Below are 22,690 nucleotides of genomic sequence, written 5' to 3' on the forward strand. Positions count from 1 at the left end.
TCTATGTTATTATAAATGATTCACAAATATAATTTTAATAGTTACAAAATATCACAGCCGTAAACAAAAAGTCCTTCACTCAAACATTTCCCTCTTAGTGATAGCTAAGTTGTTTCCAAGTTTTTGTGATTATAAACAACTCAGATGAACAGGTCATACTTACATTTTTTCCTCTATGTCAAATAGTATCTTCATATCTCAGCAGCAGAGTTTCTAGGCTAAAGGGTATGTCTGTTTTTCAGGCTCTCTCTTTTTCTTAAGATTTTATTTTTCAGTAATCTCTCCACCCAATGTGGGGCTCGAACTCACAACCCCCCTTCCCATCAAGAGTCACGTGCTCTAAGAACTAAGCCAGTCAAGCTCTCCTTTTTCAGGCTCTTAACAAGCATCATCCAATCATTTCTTGAGTGTACAACGAATAGAGGCATTCTGGAGGGGGAGAAAAGATGGGAAGGAGAGAGTTCAGCTTGACAAGATTGGGTGGGAACACCTGAATTTTTATTTCTCTGCCTGTCTGCTGTGGCTTTCCCCTTTCTCTCCTAACATTGCAGCAACTATCCCCAACTGCTGAGCATTTGCTCTGTGCTTCGCACTTGACATACATTATCAATTTAATTTCCACAAGAACCCTAAAAGGTGGGTGGTCTATCATCCCCAATTTACAGAAGAAGAGACTGAGGTTTACGGAGGCAACTGTACTCCCAAGATCATGTAGCTGGGAAGTGGGATGGCTGAGATTTGAACCAAGCAAACTGATTTCTTTTGCATAAATTTATAGACCGATCAAACTCCCATTTTCTAGATAGAAAAACTGAAGCAAAAGAGGGGATGTGAATTGCCCCAAGAAGTAGCCTCGCTCAGATTGCTGGACCTTTTCCCACTATGCTCCATTGTCTGCTCACAGGGCGCTAATCCAGGGAGTTGGGACTGAAGGCGCTCCAAAATTCTTTGTCTTAGAAAAATCTTCCTGTGGGGCTTGTGGGTTCCAAAAAAACTCAGTCTCTCAGAACCACAGCTCCAGCTGTGTGTCTCCCCTCCAGGGCCGGGTGCTGCCTGTCCATCAGAAGAAGAAGGAGGAGGAGGACGAGGATGAGGAGGATGAGGAGGATGAGGAGGACGAGGAGGACGAGGACAAGGACGAGGAGAAGGAGAAGAAGAAAAGAAAGAAGGAAAGAAAGGAAATAGTTAAGCACCCACATGCCCAGGCAGGGAGGAAATCAGGCAGCCCCAATGCATGTTCAGCCATGGCCATTCCATGGTTAGGAGTATGAAGTATTAAGAGGAACATAAAAGAGATGAGTGAAGAGAGGAAGGAAAATGCCCAAAGAAGGAGTGCATTCTGAGAAGGACCCCGAAAAGAGACAGTGGAGAAGGAGATGATGTCTGGAAGAAGTGAATTGGAATCAGCTGATCCCCTCAGGTAAGCAAAAACTTAATATCCTAGTCTGAGTTCCCTCTTCAAAGAATTGTAGGGAGTCTGGCCTAGAAGTTCCAGCCACTGAATTTTACAGACAAAGCCTCTATGGCAGAGAGAGAGAGAAACTCTTTCTGGGCCACAGACCTGGTAAGCCTGGGATTCTGCAGTTGCCTCTGACATTGCCTTCTGTCACATTGTCCCATCATCTGTTGACTGGAGGTCAGAGCCCCAGGAAGTGAAGATCTAGATCTGTCTTCCCTGCTCAAGGCTGTGCTGTGCTCCCTGCTTATGTGGATCCAGATGCTCTGATGCCAAGGATGGAGAGGCAACTGGTGGGATGGAAAATTCCAGGAAGGCCAGGACAGTAGGCATCCATCCATCCATCCATCCATCCATCCATCCACTTATCCATCCATCCATCCATCCATCCATCCATCTCTCCATGCATTCATGCATGCATTCATATATCCATTGATTTGTCTATTCATCTGCCAGTCCTTCTCTTCATCCATCTATCCATCCACAGGGACATCCATGGGTAGCCATCATCCATGTTAACACTAATTGATAATCACAGGAGTGTCCTGGTTAAGACTGAATTCTGGAACCAGACTCCCTGAATCCTGGCTCCACTGCATACAAACCATGTGACCTTAGGCAAATTACCTAGCCTCTCTGTGTCTTCGTTTTCTCCTCTATAAAATGCAGATAACAATATCATATCAACCTCACAGGGCTGTTGTGTTAAATGAGTTAATCCACTTAAAGTACTTAGAACTGGTTCATCACACCACTTATTACTATTTAAGGATGTGCTAAATGGGATCCTGAATTTGAAAAAAGTGCAATGAGGAGGGTCTGGGTGGCTCAGTCGGTTAAGCATCTGCCTTCAGCTTTGTCATGATCCCGGAGTCCTGGAATCGAGCCCCACATTGGGCTCCCTGCTCAGTGTGGAGTCTGCTTCTGCCTCTGCCCCTCTACCCGCTTGTGATCACATGCTCTCTGCCTCTGTCTCTCTCTCTCTGTCTCTCTCTCTCTCTCTATTACATAAAATCTCTAAAAATTTGAATACAATATGGTGGAATACAGAGGCAAAAGCAAACAGTTTGGTTTGAGGGCCAACTCTGGGAAAGCTGAGGTTCCTGTTCCTCAATTCACTGTTTTCAGGGTCCTCGTTTGGAGTCCAGTGATGAGCAGACGGGAGACTGGACTCCCTCGGCCATGGTTTGGGAAACCATGTAGCAGATCCTGTGGTGCATTGCCCTGGTCCCCACCTTTAGGACAGAGATATGTATGTCCCTAGCTGCAGGAGGAGGTAACTGATGGCTCACAGCCGAGTCCCTCTCTGCAACTTGCCCATAGTTGAGGGGACCTGTCGCACTGAGGTCATGCCATCTTCTCAGGGCAGCTCATATCCTTGGACTGCACAACACAGGTATAAATATTCAGCCCCCTCGTGTCAGCTCAGGGTAACTCTAGTGGACCATCTGAGCTTCAGAGCCTCCGTTGGGGTGGCTGAAGCATCCATGAAGACTGCCTCACAGACTCTCCCTATAACTGCTTCCTTCTCTGCTTTTCCATGGGTGTTGGCCCAAAAGCACATCCTAATAAAGTTCTGCATGCGAATCTCCATCTCTGAGTCTGCTTCTCAGGAACCTGCCCTATTGGATAAAGAACACAACGTCACTTAAAGGCTGTTCACCATGTGTAATGTATACAAAATTCCTGACAATGCTCTCAGGGAATGGGTATTATTTGTTACTCCCATTTGCAGATGGGGAAATTGAGGCACACAAAGGAGAGAGGATTTGCCTAGAGTCACACAGCTGGTGCATGGTAGAAGCAGCATTCAAACCCAGCAGTCAGGAGCTAGAATGTATGCACTTAACCACTACTACTACTACACTTCTTAATGAGCTTCTGACCAAGCGCAGGAATTCAACACGGGTGGGATGGGTGGAGGTGCACGTGTGTGAATGGGGGGATGCATGTACTTGCACGTGTACCTGTGTGTTCACTGTGAGTGTGATTGCATGGGTGCATGCTTCTGTTCTCACATGCTTGCTCAGCTGGCATGAGGGTGACTGAGCAAGGCGTGTGGGGATGTATGTGCACATGGAGTCCCGCATTCAGGTTCCCACAGGATCCATCTCCCCGGCTCCTCCTCTTTTCTGTTGGTACGCAGAAGGCAGGAGTGTGTGCGGATGGTGGCAGTGGTAGTGGCGGGAGGACAGGATTTGGATTCCAAAGCCAAATTGCCATTTCCGTATTCCCATCATGCCTCTTAAGATTAGGTAAGGTCTAGACTGTTGGAACATCAAGCTTTCTGTGGAGTAGACAAGTGAGACAAGGAAGTAAGAGAATGATGCGATTTGCATCAAAGGCAGCAAGTCCAGCCTTTGGTCCTGCCGGGCCTCCAGTGAGGGTGATTGGTATCTTTTACCTCTGTTGGGGCCATATAGCAATGAGCAGGGATAAGGCTGTGGAGTGAAACTGTTGGGTTTGAATCCCAGCTTTGTCTGTTAGCTGTGTGACTTGAGCAACTTACCTACCTTCTCTGACCCTCCACTTTCTCTCCTGTAAAATGGGAGTCTAATAGTAGTAACTACCTCATAAGGTTTATGGTAAGGCTGAATACCTCTTGAAATAAAGCTGAGCCGCTAGTAAGTCTTCAATAAATGCTAGTTTTATTATTATTTTGAACCACACCAGGCAAGTAAAGGGCAGAGGAAGATGCTTTTGTCAGCAGCTACGTTATCCAACCTTGTAAAGCCAGTACTCTCATGCCTGTTTTATGTATTTATTTTAAAATTCTGTTTATTGAGCAGCCCGGGTGGCTCAGAGGTTTGGTGCCACCTTCGGCCCAGGGTGTGATCCTGGAGACCCGGGATTGAGTCCCGCATCGGGTTCCCTGCATGGAGCCTCCTTCTCCCTCTGCCTGTGTCTCTGCCTCTCTCTCTCTCTCTCTGTGTCTGTCATGAATAAATAAATGAAATATTTTTAAAAATAAAATAAAATTTTATTTATTTGAGAGAGAGCGCGCGAGAGAGCACAAGCAGGGATGTGAGGGAGAAGCAGACTCCCCTCAGAGCAGGGAACCCAATGCAGGGCTTGATCCCAGGACCCTGGGATCATAATCTGAGCCAAAAGCAGACACGTAACAGCCTGAGCCACCCAAGTGTCCCTCATGCCCATTTTATAGATGAGGAAACTGAGGCTTTGCAAATGAAGTAACTTGTCCCAGGTCACACAGTCAATAAGTGACAAAACCAGATTTTATTTTATTTAAAAGATTTTATTTATTTATTCATGAGAGACAGAGAGAGAGAGAGAGGCAGAGACATAGGCAGAGGGAGAACCAGGCTCCTCGAGGGGAGTCTGATGCGGGACTCAGTCCTGGATCCTGGGATCACTCCCTGAGCCAAAGGCAGACGCTCAGCCACTGAGCCACCCAGGCATCCCAGATTTCATTTTTTAAAAAAAGATTTTGCTCGTTTATTCATGAGATACTCAGAGAGAGAGGCAGAGATATAGAGAAGTAGGCTCCCCACGGAGAGCCTGATGCAGGACTTGATCTCAGGATCCCAGGATCACAACCCAAGTCAAAAGCAGATGCTCAACCACTGAGCCACCCAGGTGCCGCAAAACCAGATTTCAAATGTTGATCTCACTCAGTTCCAATGTTCTTAACCACACCACAGCTGCCTTCTTGTTTGGCCTAGAAGCTTCTGGGTTGTGACAACTTGTCCTGTAAACTCTGTTCAACACAGATATTTTGCTGCCTACATGTTTTTTTCTCATGTTGCCTACTCAGAAGGGAATATGGAAGGATTTGCAGGTGGTCAGATTTTATGAAAAAAAAGTAGACATTTCTCTTTGTACAGAAAGAAATACAAACAAGACGGTTGAGACAGTCGAGTAGGGAGCTCTTAGAGGAAAATGGGAGGTTCAAAAGGCAATTAATGCTTCTGTCTGAAACTGTAAACAGATAGTTACCGGCTCTGACACCACCAGCACGCAGACAAAAGGCAGACAGAAACAGCGCACCACAAGGAAGCTGGGATAGACTACGCCCAGAGTGGAAATTAAATGTTTTCCTGAAGCAGAAAGGAAAACCATGGTTAAAGCCAAGCCATGACTCTAAGTCTGTGACTCCATGGCAGTATAAGTTTAGTGAGTTAAAGGCCTATAATTTGTACCTAGGTGTTGTGAATCTTAAAGTCTTACTCGACATTCTCTCTTGACCTAAGTTTGTAAAACAAAAGTAATAATTAAAAGTGAGTCTTCAACACACACTGTCATTTATCATATATATATATATATATACACACACACACATATATATATACACACATATATATATACACACACATATATATATATGGAGAGGGAGGGAGGGGAGAGGGAGAGGGAGAATCATTGGCATATTTAGTCAGAACTTGTGGTTGTAAGCAACAGAGAACTCAAACAGATGCAAAAAAGTAGTTAATAATAATTACTTTTAAAAAGATTTATTGATATATTCATAAGTGACACAGAGAGAGAGGCAGAGACATAGGCAGAGGGAGAAGCAGGCTCCCTGCAGGGAGCCCCATGTGGGACTCGATCTCAGGACCCCAGGATCATGACCTGAGCCAAAGGCAGATGCTCAAATACCAAGCCACCCAGGTGTCCCAATAATAATTATTATTAGTGGCTCACAACTAGACCTAGTCATTCAAAGATTTCATTTAGTGTCCTTGCCATATCTTGGCTCTGCTTTCTTCTATGGCTCTGTTCTCAGGCACACAAGCTCTTCTCCAGGGTGACAAGATGGCCCTCAGAAGCTCCAGGCTTGCTTTCTTCCCCTGCTGGAAGAGAGATTGCCTGTCTCCTGCTAAAAATCTCAGGGTTCCCCCTGATTCGCTGTCAATTGGGTCACATGCTCATCTTTGAACCAATCCTTTGGTCAGGCAGGATCACCAAGGCAAAATAAGTCCCACCCAAGGTACAGAGGCTGATATTGGCAGGGAGAATTCCCCAGGGAAATTGGGGTGCTTTTTCCAGAAGACAACACACGTTCACCATCTGGTAGTTCCTGCCTCTCTGTTAACCAAGCTTAAGGAGAGGCTGTCATCAGGAATAATAATAATAATTAATAATAATAATAATAATAATAATAATAGCGAGCTCTTATGAGTCCTCACAATGTGCCAGGTATAATACTAAATCCTTTATTGACATTATCATATTCACTCCTCACATTATCATAGTTACTCATAATGTTTATTCCTTATCATAATCTAACTTCCCCAATGGGCCAACTGATGCTTAGAAGATTTTAGGAATTGTTCCAAGTTCATAAGGATTTTTTTTCTTTAAGATTTTATTTATTTACTCATGAGAAACAGAGAGACAGAGAGGTAGAGACACAGGCAGAGGGAGAAGTAGGCTCCATGCAGGGAGCCCAACGTGGGACTTGATCCTGGGTCTCTAGGATCATGCCCCGGGCCGAAGGTGGCAATAAACCTCTGAGCTATCCAGGCTGCCCAGTTCATAAGGATCTTAAGGAGTGGAAACAGGTAGTCCTTTTCCCAAACCTGTGCTCTTAGCTTCTCTGCAAACTACGCTTAGAACTGGTCTCTCAGAATTGCTAGCATCTTCCAAAGAGGAAGTTCCGAGCCTTCTAAAGTGCTATGTTGCAAAGGCTACCTGGTGTGGGATGGCAGATAGCATCCTGATGCTCACTTAGAGTCATTCATGACTCTCAGGGGGCTTGTCCCAGAGCAGCACCATGGACCTAGTGCCATGAATACCGCAAGTTGTGACAAGAGAAGTCCAACCCAAAGATCATTGTGGGTTTAAGGGCCTAGAATCCTAGGTGCCCTCCCCTCACCTTCCCACCTACCAGGAGTGGTGGATAAAGAATGTGCCATGGAAGGATTGTGTTAGGTTTGATGTTCGATCCTCTGTTCTGCCACTAACAAGCCGTATGTGTCCTCGAATAAACTCCATTAATCTCTCTGAGCCTCGGTTTCCAAATCCATAAAATGAGCGCAATAACACCTTCTCAAAGGGATGTGAGGATTACATTGCATGTGAAGTCCTGCCTGCCTATCACCCCATTGGTGTCCCATGAAGTTTGTTCTCTCTGCATTATCCCTCTTCCCATCCTAGAGATTTAGCAAAGGGCACAGCAGGGAAAGAAAGGGGAAGCACCCTCTCTCCTGGCCAGCTGCTGTGCTCTCCTTCTCTCCTCCTCCTGGGTTTGAATCCCAGCTCAGTTGTCCTCTTCCCAGCTTTGTGACCTTGGGTAAGTCCCCATCACCGCCCCCTCCTCAGCTGAAGAACACATCTCCCTCATGAAAACCCCCTTGGTAAAGTTGCCTAGCACCTGGCTTGTTGACGCTGAGTCTGAAACGGTGAAAGGGGACAGAGCCGGGTGGTGTTGGCTGCTTCTGCTTGGGGCAGGGCCTGAGATGTCTGGTCAGCAGACGGGCCCTCTCAACTCCTCTTCCCATCTCCTGAATAATTCATGACAAACAAAATGGCTGGCCCAGACTCAGGCCCTCCCTTCTCCTGGGCTGGGGAGGGAGAAAAGTTTCTAATTACAGGTCAGCCGCCTGCCTCCCCCCTCCCCGCGCCCCTGGGCGCTGCACACAGGGGGTATTTATGGGAAGAGAGGGAGGGGAGGGGCTCCGTCCCAGCCCCTTTCAAGAAGGAACTCAACTCCTTTTGAAATTGCAGCCTGGGCTTGCTAAGGCCTAGGGATAGACTAAGGGGGGAAAAAAAAGAAAAGAAAAGAAAACCTTAGGATCAGCAGGAAGGGGAAACCCTGCTGAGGGATCAGAGTGATGTGTCCAGAAAAAAATGGCAGGTCAAGGAGGGGCTCTGGGGGAGACCAAGGCAAGGGGAATACACTTGCCCAAGTCCCATGGAGTGTCTAGCCAAGCTGGACTTCAAAAGGAGGATATCCTGATGCAAAACCACAGCCTCTCAGCCACCCTCTGGTTTCCTCACCTGTAAAATGGGGAGAAACACAGAACCTACCTCACAGAGTGGTCAGGGAGCTACAGGAGCAGGTACCTGTGACGTGCTTAGCATACTGGCACAGAACTCAACAAATATATAAGAGTAGTAGGGTTGTTCTTTTTTACATTATGCTGCCTCCAAGGGGAGCTCAGGAAAGGACAAGGATGTTAGAGAAGGTTCAGGGAGATCATGAGAGGAAAGAAAAATTATTTGTCAGGGAGTTTAGTACAGTGATTTAGAGTAAGGACCCCATATATTTCTTTCTCTTTCTTTCTTCTTTTTCTTAAAAAAGATTTTATTTATTTATTTATGAGACATGCACAGAGAGAGGCAGAGACACAGGCAGAGAGAGAAGCAGGCTCCCTGTGGGGAACCCGATGCAGAATTCAATCCCAGGACCCTGGGATCACAACCTGAGCCAAAGGCAGACGCTCAACCACTGAGCCACCCAGGTGCCCCAGAGCCCCATATATTTTCATTTAAAAAAACAACAATAAGGACCCCAGGACTAGGCTGCCTGGGTTCAGTCCCAACTCTGCCTCTTCATGGCTGTGTGATCTTGGCCAAGTTGCTGTACTTCTTTAAGCCTCTGGATTCACCATCTGTAATAAATGGTGACCATTGCCATTAGTGGAGGGTGGATGGGTAAAGTCTCCATCCACAAGGAACTTACTGCTAGAAAGGTTATGCTAATCAAGAGCATTTACTGAATGCCTACTGCATGCGGCAATCTGTGCCAGCCACATCAAAGAACTCGCAGTCTACTAGAAAACCCACACTAATCTAGAACATATTACTGTGTGTCTACTGTGTATGGGTCCTGTGCGCTCTGCAGACCTTCACTCAACCTCACAGCATTCACCCCCATTTTATATATGAAGAGGCTGAATTCAGCTCAGAGGTCAGGAACCGAGAAGGGATTTGAAACTAAGGTGGGCATACTCAACAGCATGAATGAATCTCCAAACTGCATGTTAAGGGAAAAAAGCCAGACGTGAAAGAGTATACATTGTAGGATTTCATTTACATGAAATTCTAGAAAAATGCAAACTAACCTATAGTGACGGAAAGCAGATCAGTGGTTGCCTGGGAACAGGGGGTGAGGGGAGGAGGGCAGGCATTGATGGCAAAGGGGCGTGGGGGAACTTTTTGGGGAGACGGAAATGTTTTATATCTGACAGTAACACTAGTTACATGGATGTAATCATTTGTCAGTGCTCACTGAACTGGACACTGAAAATGGGTGCATCTCACTGCATCTAAATTCTATCTCAATGAATCTGATTTTTAAAAAGAAGACGGGAAAACTGCCCCAGACCTTAGAGCCCTGCAACCTTTCTTATATCATTTGAGTGTCTGATTTCAAGTTCGTTTGTGGGCAGAAACTAGATCAGATTCTGGGCCTTACAAAAACGTTCTCAAACCTACTAGTTCAGATCAACAAATAGATCTTGGGCACCTCCCTTGTGCTGGGTGCTGAGGTCACAGAGCAATCAGCCTAGGGGGGGAAACAGGAGAAAACAGGCAAATAGGCACAATGCAGTGCAGTTTATGTTCTGACAGGGTAAGTGAGACATCAAGTGTGTGCCCACCGGGTTGTAGTAACAGATACTGCACCAAGCCCAAGCCCTGGGGGGGGCGGGGGGGGGGTTGGCTGAGGGTAGTGAGGGCCCCAGGAATGCCTGGATTCAAATCCCCACCCTGCTTCTGGCTAGTGGTGTGACCTTGGGAACACAGCATGCTTCAGTGTCCACCTCTGGAAAATATGGAGCAAAGTAGCCCTGAAGCGCTATATGAAAATGAAGGAAGGCAGGGGACATCCCATGTTTGACACACTGTGCACAGTAAATGACCAGTAATTGTTAGCTGTTCCTATCATGAATGAAGAGTAGGGAGCTGGAGGGCACACAGAGAAGGGGAGGACTCCCTACCCAACCTGAGGATGGGAGAGGGGTCAGGGATGCTTTCCCAGAGAGGTGATGCTTGAGGAGGAGTTGGCCAGTTTAAGTGGCCACAGGGGCAGAAGAGAGTGGGAATCGCTTGGAGCAAATGCTCAATAAATATTTGCTCAATAAACAAAAAATAAAACAAAATAAAGACTGCGCCCAAGTCCCGCCTGTAACCAGGGGGATAGAAAAGCCTGCCAGGGCAGACTGGGGGGTCCTGGGGAAGCCGGATCTGGGTGGCTGGCTCCAGACTTTTCTGGAATACAGGGCCCTTCTTGGCCTGGCCCAGCACCGCCCTGTGCCCTGTGCCCTGCCCCGTGCTCCAGGGAGGGACATGGACACCGCCAGACTTCAGACCTGGAGCCCGCGGGAGGGGGAACCGGGGTGCGGTGGGCTGGCGGGGCGGGGGTCCTCCGGGGCCTTCACCCCCCACCCCCAGCGAGAACGGCCAAGTCCCTGCGAGGCGCCTCCCGCGCCCCCGTTGTCCGAGCCACAAAGGGCCCGGATCAATGGAAGGCGGGAGCGGCCGAGGGGCCTTCTCTTTGTGCGGCTGTCTCAGGCCTGTTTGCACCGCCGTCTCCGCGCCCCCATTGATCAGGCATGTGGAAAGATTCCGCCTCCCGGGCTCCCTTTGTGGCCGCGTTGCCAGGCTGCGCCCGGCGTGACTGCACCGCGCTGGGCGCTCCCGCGGTGGGCACCGGCCTGCGAGACGGGGCGGGCCCCAGGGGGCTGGCTCGCCAGATTTAGCGAATACAAACACGGGGCGCCCGATTAAATTTGAATTTCTGATAAACAACGAGGAAGAGCAAAACAAAACAAAAACAAAAACACCAAATACTTTTTTAGTGTAAGTATGTCCCAAATATGGCCTGGGACATACTTATACTAAAAAAAGTATTTATTTGTCCGAAATTCAAATTTAACTAACCATCCTGTGTGTCATCTGGCACCTATGAAAGGCGAAGCCTAATACAACTGCACTGCAAGGCACTTAGGCTGGTACCTCTCCTGTCTGGCAGTTTGTTTGCTTTTGCTTTTTGACCGTGTCGTAACCCCTGAACCACTAGTTAGAGACTATATCTTCCTTTAAATGATTTTTTTTTATTTAAAAATTATTAACAATGATTTCCTGATGCATAGATTACATACATTAATTTGAACAAATATTAATATGTCTCTGGGTACTTTTTTTTTTTTTTTTTTACCGATGCAGACACCCATGTGACCAGAATATCATGAACCCCATCACCCCAGAAGGCTTCCTTGGATATTGCTTCCTGTCCAGACCATCCCGTGTTGGCAGCCACTATTCTGACTTCCCTCACCATAGATTAGTTTTAGTTCTTGAACTTCGTATGAATGGAGTCATATGGAATGTAGTCTCTTGAGTCTGGCTTCTTTCACTCAACATTATGTTTGTGAGATTGGTCCATGTTGGGGCCTGGATCCGTATGCTTGTTCTCTTTCACTGCCAGCTGAGGAGTATTCCATTGGATGGCTGTACCACGGTTGGTTCTCTGTTCTCTCCTTGATAGATGTCTCAGCTGTTTCCAGTCTTTGGCTACTATGAATAAAGCTGCTATGATCAGACTTGTACTAGTCATTGTATGGACTTAAATATATTTAACCAAAGCGATACTATTTGTGAATTCATAGGCTTGGAATGCTAGTTTCATTTTTCCCCCCTACACATGCAATATATAACTATTCCACATGTTTATGTGAGTATTTTTATGCCAACCAAGCTCACCTTCTGCAGGGTCAATGGCCACATGCCAAACTGCAGAAGAAAGTTAAGAGAACAGGCAGGCTCAGAGTGGGTCCTAGGCAAGTGAGTTAGCTCCTTTGAGCCTTAGTTTCTTCATCTGTGAAATGAGACATCTGTGATAATGCTAATTGCCTCACAGGATGGTTGAAAGGCAAAATGGGATAATGCCATCTAAAAGGGCTGAGCATGTAGTGGGTGGTCTACATCAGAGCCCCTATCAAGCTCTGGATTGATGCCTGCCCTCACTGCATCCTCATTTCAAACTTTTGAGGCAGGTGCTGTGATTATCAGCCCATTTTACAGATGAGGAAACCGAGGCTCTGGGAGGCGGTCACTTGCTTGTGATGGCCAGTTAGCAAGAGACAAAGCCAATCACCCAGTGTGGTTTCCAGAGCTGGGGAAACAGGAAGGACCCAGGAAGGATGAGGCTCAGCCTGGAAAAGAGAACTGGGCACCTTCCTCTTCCCGTCTCTGTGTCCTCCAATAGCACCCAACCTAAAGGCAAGCAGGTGGCTGTGGGGCCTGATTTCTCTTTGGAGAATGGAAAGAGCTGGGTTGGACATTTCTAGGAGAGGCCAAGCCTCCCAGCCACCGGGCAAGTGGGAGGACAGGCAGGGCGAGTCTGACAGGGTGGGGGGTGCGGGCAGAGGAAGCAGGAAGCAGGAGGAAAAGCCCAACCCTCTTGCAGAACTGCAGCCACAGCCGCTGGGCAGAGCCCGGCATCAGCTACCTGCCATCTGAAGGGCACGGGAACTGCTGATCTCAGGCGATTAGCATAACAATCCCGATCTAGCGTCCTGGGGCCCAAAGCTGGGTCTGCACAATCCCATTTCAAGCCCGCTCTTTCTTTAGCTGGCTAATTATGGGGGGGGGGGGGGTAAATAGGGGAGACACAATCTTCTTAAAGGGCCCCATCACCCAGGACCCAGCCTGGGGCTGGGAGCAGGGAAAGGTCCCAACAGTACCTCCAGCTCTGGCAAAGTGTGGGTGCCAGCACCCTGGGCCATACGGAAAAATGACTATCCTCACTAGTGATTTCAAAGAGCTTCCTGTTTCAACCCTTCTTGGCCTCATTAGTGCACAACTACAGGATATATCCTATTCAGAGCTGTATCTTGGTGCTTGGCACAGAGTAGGTGCTCAAATAAGTCAAAAGCACAGAGCCTGTGTGAATGCTCAAGTCTCTACCTACTGATATAATGAGGCCCCATGCTGGGTGCTAATGGAGAGCACTGAGAGAGCCCCACCTTTGCAGGTCCTTGAGGGTCTTCCTTCTGCCCATTCCACTCTCAGGGTACTAAACAACCCCCCCTTCCTGCCCCTTGCCCCTCCAGCCTCCCGGCAATAGGAGTCAAACAGAGCACTTGAGTTAGACTGGGCAGAGCACAGAGATAAAGCTGGGTTTGGATCCTAACTCTGCCACTTATCAACTATATAATCTTAGGCAGGCCTCTTAACCTCTGAGGCTCAGTTTTCTCATTCATAAAATGGGGACAGTAACCAAAACTCGCTTCAAATGTGTTTTATAAGCATTCACTAAAATACCACTTGGGAGTGCATGTCACATGGTTGGGGCTCAGGAAATGGGCATCCTTTCTCTGCCTTCTTTTTTTTTTTTAATTTATTTTATTTATTTATGATAGGCACACAGTGAGAGAGAGAGAGAGAGGCAGAGACACAACCAGAGGGAGAAGCAGACTCCATGCACCGGGAGCCCGACGTGGGATTCGATCCCGAGTCTCCAGGATCGCACCCCGGGCCAAAGGCAGGCGCCAAACCGCTGCGCCACCCAGGGATCCCCTTTCTCTGCCTTCTATAGAAACATCCACTGTGTTATTTACTACCAATGTAACCATTCAAGAGCCAGTTTGTTCTTATTCTAATTGTTTCCACTTCAGCCTAGCCTCCTTTGTGGGTTCCCAGGGCCACCCCATTTATTAGGTGCCCATAATATGCCAGTCTGCATTCAGCACTTAAATTCTCTCTTCGACCCTTGAAACACCTATGTGAGGTGAGTTCTATCTACACTGTTCAAAGAAGAGCAAAATGAACTCAGAGAGGCAAAATGACTTGCCCAAGGCCACCCAGCTAGAAGGTTTCAAAAGGAGGCCTAAGCTCAGCTACTCCTAACAACAATGGTTCAGGGGGCAGGAAGGGATGGCAGTTACTGTGGCCACTACCCCTTTCCCACTTAGCCAGCTAGCCAGTCTCAGTTCTTCTGATCATGTACTGTGTGTTGAGCTTTGTGCTGACAACTGAGGACAGAACTGAGTGTGAGATAGACATATTCAGTTATTCTGCTATCCTGGAGTTGGCACCTGACAACAATCAAGTAATTTCTGTGAATGATGAGGGCCTTGAATAGAGTAAAATGAGATGATGTGCTAGAGTCATGGGTGTCCAAGAAGGCTTCTCTTGGGAAAGTGCTACTTGAACTTTAGGCTAAACCTTCAAAGATGGGGCAGGAGAGTGTAGCAGAGGAGCAAGTGCAAAGATCCTGGGGCAGGGTGGGATTTGAAGTGTTGAGGCCCTGAAAGGCAGCCCTGGAGTTGGAGCAGCGGAAGAGAAGGTAAGAGTGAGGTGAGAGGAAGGGCCCTAACCAGGCTGGGCTTCGGGAACTCCATAAGAAATGAGGATTCCCTTCCTCCCTCTCTCCCTCCCTCCAACACTTCCCTTCCCTTCTCTTTTCTTCCCTTCCCTTCCCTTCCCTCCCAGCCTACTATTTTCTAGGCACTGGGCCAGGGGCTGAGGGCCTGTGAGTTTCTCCACGCTTCTCCCTCTCTCCCCATCTCTCCTCCTCTCCCTTCCCCCTCCTCTTCTGAACAGCTGCCCCACCCCCACTGGTCCAGCTCTCCTCCCTCCCCCCTCCCCTCCCCCTGACAATGAGAACGAACCCTGAGCCCAGCTCTCCATAGTATCGTCCCTTTAAGGAATCCCTAAATCCGGACACCCCTCTCCTCCCCCACCTGAGAACCAATTAGGGTTCCCGAATTCAAGTAGAGGCTTTTGTGTGTCACGTGTTTACGGAACAAAGCCCTCTCCGGCAGGAATAAAAGCTTCTATTCAGGAGCCAGTTTGTTCTCATTCTAATCGTTTCCACTTCAGCCTAGCCTCCTTCGCGGGTTCCCAGGGCCGCCCAGCTCGGCCTCACCTTCCCGCCTCAGCACCCCGCATTAGAGCCCTACCCAAAGGCAGGTGGCCACAGACCCGGGGCTTGGCTCACCTTTTCCTCCTGAAGGATCAGATGAGGGCAGCCCGCTCTGAGCTGGACCCTGTGCTCAGATTCACCAGCTTCACCCTGTAGGACTGATACTATCTTTAACGCAGGGGAGGGAACTGAGGTGCAGAGGGGCTGGGGAACTTGCCCGAGGTCACACAGCTAGCGAGAGGGGGAGTCTAGACTCTCCAGCATTATGCTTCAGTACCCTCAGCTGGTCTAGGGTAGCAGAGTGAGGGAGAAGAGAGCTGTCATTTTCACAAAGCCCCTGGGGCCAGGCACCTGCTGAATATTAGCGACTCCTCACAATGCCATGGGAAGAAGCAACAATGGAGGTCAAAGTCACAGAGGAGTGTGTGGCAGGAGGGGAGTTGAGGACTCTGAGGATGGAGAGGTGGGGAGAGTATGGTACTTCCAGACAATGGAGTCATTAAGAAAAACGTATTGATATGGAATGGTCATTGATATATTGCCAAGGGAAAAAAGGCGATATGCTGAGAGTAACATAATCCCACTTGTGTAAAAGAAAGAGGAAATATCTGCACATAAATACCCATATACACATACTGTGCATCTCTATATAGAAAACCTTTGAAGAAGAGTACATACTAAATTGTGGCATCCGTTCATTTCCTTTGGAGAGTACAAATGGGAAGTGGAACAGAGGTCACGTGGTGCCATTCTGTGTTGTTTAAAAAGATATATTTTCTTATCATGATCATGAATTTCTTTCATTATTTTTGTTTTATTGAGGTTAACTTAAGTATTTTTTTTTTTAAAGAGTTTTATGGTTTCAGGTCTTTTTTTTTTTTTAATTTTTTATTTATTTATGATAGTCACACAGAGAGAGAGAGAGGCAGAGACACAGGCAGAGGGAGAAGCAGGCTCCATGCACCGGGAGCCCGATGTGGGATTCGATCCCGGGTCTCCAGGATCGCGCCCTGGGCCAAAGGCAGGCGCCCAACCGCTGCGCCACCCAGGGATCCCTAACTTAAGTATTTTAAGGTGTACAATTCAGTTGCATTTAGTACATTTACAATATTGTGCAACCATCACTCCTGTCTAGTTCCCGAACGTTTCATCACCCCAGAGTCAAAGCCCATACTCCTGAACTAGTCACCCCCGTTCTGCCACCACCCCTACCCCCAACAACCACTGATCTATCTCTATGGATTTATCTATTCTGGATATTTCATATAAATGGAATCATAAAATATGTGACCTTCTGTGTCTGGCTTTTTTCACTTAGAATAATGTTTTTGAGGTTCATCCACGTCATAGCAGGTGTCAGCACTTTGTTCCTTTTTATGCTTGAATTATATTCCATTGTATGGATATGCCACATTTCATTTATTCATTCATCACTTGATGGGCATTTGGGTAGTTTCCACCTTTTGGCTACTGTGAAGAATGCTGGTAGGATCATTCAAGTACAAGCTTTTGTTTGAATACCTGTTTTCAATTCTTTCAGATAGATGGCTAGTAGATGGGTCATAGATAGTTCTTTGTTTATCTTTAGATAGATAGATAAGATCTATCTTTAAAGGTTTTATTTATCTATTCATGAGAGACTCAGAGAGAGAGAGAGAGAGAGAGAGACCGAGACAGAGACACAGGCAGAGGGAGAAGTAGGTTCCATGCAAGGGAGCCTGATGCAGGACCTGATCCCAGGACTCCAGGATCACACCCTGAGACCAACCGCTGAGCCACCCATGTGTCCTGGTAATTCCATGTTTACCAGGATTGGTAAGGATCCATCAAAGTGTTTTCCATAGCACCATACCATTTTACATACCTACTAGTAATGTGCAGAAGATTTCAACTTTTCCACATTCTTGCCAACTCTTGTAATTTTCCTTAACTTGTTTTATTATTATTATTATTATTATTATTATTACTATTATTATAGCCATCCTGGGGTATCTGGCTGGCTCAGTTGGTTAAGCGCCTGCCTTTGGCTCAGGTCATGATCCTGGGGTCCTGGAATGGAACTGCATGGGGCTTCCTGCTCGGTGGGGAGTCTACTTCTCCCTCTCTCTGCCCACACTGCTCATGCTCTTTCTGACTATCTCTTTCTCTCAAATTAAAAAAAAAAAAAAAATTATAGCCATCCTAGTGGGCATGAAGTGGTATCTCATTGTGGCTTTGATTTGTGCTTCCCTTATGGTTAATGATGCTGAGCATTTTTCCTTCCTTATTTCTATTGTTTTAAAGATCTTATTTATTTATTTGAAAGATTATATTGTGTTTTTTTAATGTAATATCTACCCTCCCAGGTGGGGCTTGAACTCACACCCCCTGAGATCAAGGGTCCATGCTCTACTGACTGAGCCAGCCAGGTGCACCATTATTTTTTTTATTTTTTTATTATTATTATTATTTTAATTTTATGATAGTCACAGAGAGAGAGGCAGAGAGAGATAGGTAGAGGGAGAAGCAGGCTCCATGCACCAGGAGCCCGATGTGGGATTCAATCCCGGGTCTCCAGGATCGCGCCCTGGGCCAAAGGCAGGCGCCAAACCGCTGCGCCACCCAGGGATCCCCATTATTTTTTTTAATTGAAGAATAAATTACATATAATATTGTATTTATTTCAGGTGTACAACACTGTGATTCAATATTTATATACATTACAAAATAGCCACCACAGTAACTCTTATTATCATCTGTCATCATATAAAGTTGTTACAAGGGTGCCTGACTGACCCAGTCAGTGGGGCACAGTATGCTTGATCTTGGGGTTGTGAGTTTGAAACCCACGTTAGGTGTAGAGATTAGTTAAAAATAAAATATTTTTTAAAAATGACTTATTTAGGGATGCCTTGGTGGCTCACTGGTTGAGCGTCTGCCTTTGGCTCAGGGCGTGATCTCGGGGTTCCAGGATCAAGTCTCACATCAGGCTCCATGTGGAGAGTCTGCTTCTCCCTCTGCCTATGTCTCTGCCTCTCTCTCTGTGTCTCTCAGAATAAATTAAAAAAATATTTTTTTTAAAGAAAAGGACTTATTTGTCTATTTTAATGAGAGAGAGAGAGAGAGAGAGAACATGAGTGGGAGGGGCAGAAGAAGAGGAGGAAAGAATCTGAGGCAGACTCTCCACTGGACGCAGAGCCCAACTCAGAGCTTAATCCCACAACACCAAGATCATGATTCTAATCATGATCTAGATTCATGATTCAACCAAGAGTTGAATGACCAACTGTCTGTGCCACCCAGGTACCCCTAAAAATAAAATCTTACAAAAGAAAAAAAACATACAACACTTGGATGGCTCAGTTGGTTAAGCATGTCTGAATCTTGATTTGGGCTCATGTCATGATCTCAGGGTCAGAGATGGAGCTCTGCATGGGGTTCCATACTAGGTGTGGACTCTTCTTGAGTTTCTCTCCCTCTCCCTGTGCCCCTTCCCCTGGCACACAGACACACTCTCTCTCTAGAATAAATAAATCTTTAAAAAACTCCAAAGTTATTACAATATTGTCAACTATATTCCCTATGCTGTGCATTATATCAGGTGTCTTATTTATTTTATAACTGGAAGATTGTACCTCTTAATCCTTTTCACCCATTTTGTCCATCGCCCACCCTATCTCCCATTAGGCAATCAAGAGTTGCCCCTCTTTTGTTCATTTTATTTTATTTTATTCTTCTTTTGTTCATTTTAAAATGAGTTATTTTCCGGGGTGCCTGGCTTGCTTGGTCAGTAGAACATGTGACTTTTGATCTCAGGGTCATTGAGCTCAAGCCCCACGTTGGGTGTTGAGACCACTATTGAAATTAATTAATTAATTAATTAATTTCAATGGGTTAGTTGTCTTTTTATTATTGAGTTGTAAGAGTTTCTTTTTTTTTTTTTTTCAAGATTTTAATTATTTTTTCCCGAGAGACCAGGGAAAGAGAGAGAGAGAGAGATAGACAGAGACACAAGCAGAGGGAGAAGCAGAGGGAGAAGCAGGCTCCATGCAGGGAACCCGATGTGGAACTCAATCCCAGGTCTCCAGGATCATTGCCTGGGCTGAAGGCGGCGCTAAACCGCTGAGCCACCAGGGCTGCCCATAAGAGTTCTTAATATATATTCTGGATACTAGACCCCTATCAGTTATAAAACTTGCAAGTATTTCTTCCCAGTCCCTATAGGTTGTCTCTTCACTTTCTTGATTGTGTCCTTTGAAGCACAAAAGTGTTTAATTTTGATGAGGTTCAATTTTTCTTTTGTTGCTTCTGCTTTGGGGACATAACTAAGAATCCATTGATAAATCCAAAGTCATGAAGATTTATCCTTGTTTTCTGCTCAGAGTTTTATAGTTTTAGACTTTTGATCCATTTTGCATTAATTTTTAAATATGATGTGAGGTTGGAGCACCTGGATGGCTCAGTGGTTGAGTGTCTGCCTTTGGCTCAGGTTGTAATCCTGGGGTCCTGGAATCGAGTCCCGCATTGGGCTCCCCAGATGGAGCCCGCTTCTCCCTCTGACTATGTCTCTGCCTCTCTGTGTCTCTCATGCATACATAAATAAAGTCTTAAAAAAAGAGGTAGGGGCCAAACATCATTCTTTTTTTTTTAAATATTTTATTTATTTGAGAGAGAGACAGAGAGAGCACGAATAGGTGTAGGGAAAAAGGGAGAAGGAGAAGTAGACTCCCTGCTGAGTGGGGACCCCCCCCCTCAGGGCTTGATCTCAGGACCCCAAGATCATGACCTGAGTTGAAGTCAGATGCTTAACTGACTGAGCCACCCAGGTGCCCCCTAACATCGTTCTTTTCTTCTATTTTTTTTTTAAAGATTTTGTTTATTTATTTATGAGAGACACACATACAGAGAGAGAGGCAGAGACTCAGTCAGAGGGAGAAGCAGGCTCCATGCAGGGAGCCTGACATGGGACTTGATCCCAGGTTTCCAGGATCATACCCTGGGCTGAAGGTGGCACTAAACTGCTGAGCCACCCGGGCTGCCCAACATCATTCTTTTAAATGTAGATATTCTATATAATTATTTCAATCCTTGTCTTTACTGTGTTAACCAATGACCTCCAAATTTTTGTGATTATACACCCCTAAGAGGAAACAATCTTTGAGCCCATGTTACTTATATATGTAGATTTACCTATTCATATATAGGTGTACAATTATGCTGTTATAATAACTGTGTTATAAAGCATACACAAAATAAATTTTTAAAAGATGAAATAGAAAAAATACACATAGAAGGCCTGGTGTTTTCTTGGTAGATCATCCTGACTGTTCCCAAGGCTCTTAACCCTTCTCTGGCACCTGCTGGTCCTGATGACAGAGTGATATCAGCAGTCCTTCTAAAGAGACAGCTGGAACTGCTGTGGCATGGTGTGGGAGTGAATCCTCCAGAGTGGATCTGTCTTCCCTCTTATGGGTCACAAAGTCTGATAACAGAAGGACAAGTGTTGGAACCCTGGCTCTATTTCCTCGTTTTCTTACCTCAGGAAAGTAGCTTTGCCTTCCTGACCCTTGGATAATAGTCCTCACTTCATAGCATGGCCATGAGGGCTCTGTGAAGGTATATGAAGGAATGCAGGGTCTGCCACCTGGTCACCTCTCAGTTAACAATAACAATGATCATTACTGACTGTATCAAGGAGCCAGATCCTGACAGACCTCTGATCCTCTTCTTTCAGCTAAAGAATTCAAGGCAGGAAGCCCTCATTGAAGGAACTGAAGGCAGAGACAGGAGAGGGAAGCAGGGATAAAGGCCTGGATCTGCTCTCTGGAAGGCAATGTGGCATGGTGGGTGAGTCCTATCTGGAGAGGAGAGGCCTGGTTTGAAGCCATGTGACCTTGGCCAAGTGGTGACACTTCTCTGAACCTCAGTGTCCTTATCTATAGCATAGAGATAATAATAATTATATATGTATAATATTTATCTGAGTACATGAAATAACATGTGAAAGTGCTTGTTCTGCAATAAGAGATCGATAAACAACAGTGATTACTATGATCACAGTAGTCCCCCTCACTCCTTATCCTCAGGGGATGCATTCCAAGAACCTCAGGGGATGCCTGAAACTGAAACTAGTACCAAACACTAGGTATACTGTGTTTTTTCCTATACAGCCATACCTTTGATAAAGTTTCATTTATAAATTAGGCACAGTGAGAGATTAACAACAAGAACTGATCATAAAATAGAACAACTATACCCATTTACTGAAATTAAAGTTGTGAGAATATGGTCTCTCTGTCTCCCAAAATGTCTTATTGTATTAAACCCCTCCTTCTTTTTTTAAAAGATTTTGTTTATTTATTCATGAGAAACACACACAGAGAGGCAGAGATATAAGCAGAGGGAGAAGCAGGCTCCTCACAAGGAGCTCGATGTGGGACTGGATCCCAGAACCTCGGGATCATGACCTGAACCAAAGGTTGCTCAACCACTGAGCCACCCAGGTCCTGAACTCCTTGCTTCTTGTGATGATGTGAGATGATAAAATGCCTACACGTGATGGGATGAAGTGAGGTACATGATTGTAGGCATTGTGACATAGCGTAGGCTACATTGACCATCTGAGGATAGTCAGAAGGATAATCATCTGTTTCTGAACCCACATTTGACAGTGGGGGTAACTGAAACCATGCAAAGTGAAACCGGGGATAAGGGGGATTGGAGACTATTACACTTCATTTCTAAGGAGGGTAACATGTCTACCACAGTATTTACCTATTTGTTCTTTTTTTTTTTAATTTTTATTTATTCATGATAGTCACACAGAGAGAGAGAGAGAGAGACAGAGGCAGAGACACAGGCAGAGGGAGAAGCAGGCTCCATGCACCGGGAGCCCGACGTGGGATTCGATCCCGGGTCTCCAGGATCGTGCCCTGAGCCAAAGGCAGGCGCTAAAGTGCTGCGCCACCCAGGGATCCCCCTATTTGTTCATTTCACCAAGATTTATAGAGTGCCTACTCTGTGTGCCAGCCAAACAATAGGGAATAAGAAGAAAACAATCCTTAATTTCAAGCAGTTTATGACCTAGGGATTCACAGACATTGTCACAGATAAGCAGTACACACACACACACACACACACACACAGTGGCAAGTGTTACAGGGGAAAAACATGGGGGAAAGGAAAGAATAAGGGATCAGAGAAGCGATCAGGGAAGTCTCCAGAGAAAGTGACATCTTTTCTTTTTGAGAAATAGACATTTATGCTAAAATCTGAAAGATGGAAAGGAAATAACCAAGCACAGAAGGGAGAGGGGGGTGTTCCAGTCTGGGGCAAATGTGATCAGGTTGGGGGAGGAGGTCTAGGCTAAGATGAAAGTGCTCTAGGATAAGCAAGTACTGCAGGCTGGGTTAAGGGCAGGC

The sequence above is a fragment of the Vulpes lagopus genome, chromosome 14, assembly GCF_018345385.1.
Source record: "Vulpes lagopus strain Blue_001 chromosome 14, ASM1834538v1, whole genome shotgun sequence".
NCBI classification, from domain to species: domain Eukaryota; kingdom Metazoa; phylum Chordata; class Mammalia; order Carnivora; family Canidae; genus Vulpes; species Vulpes lagopus.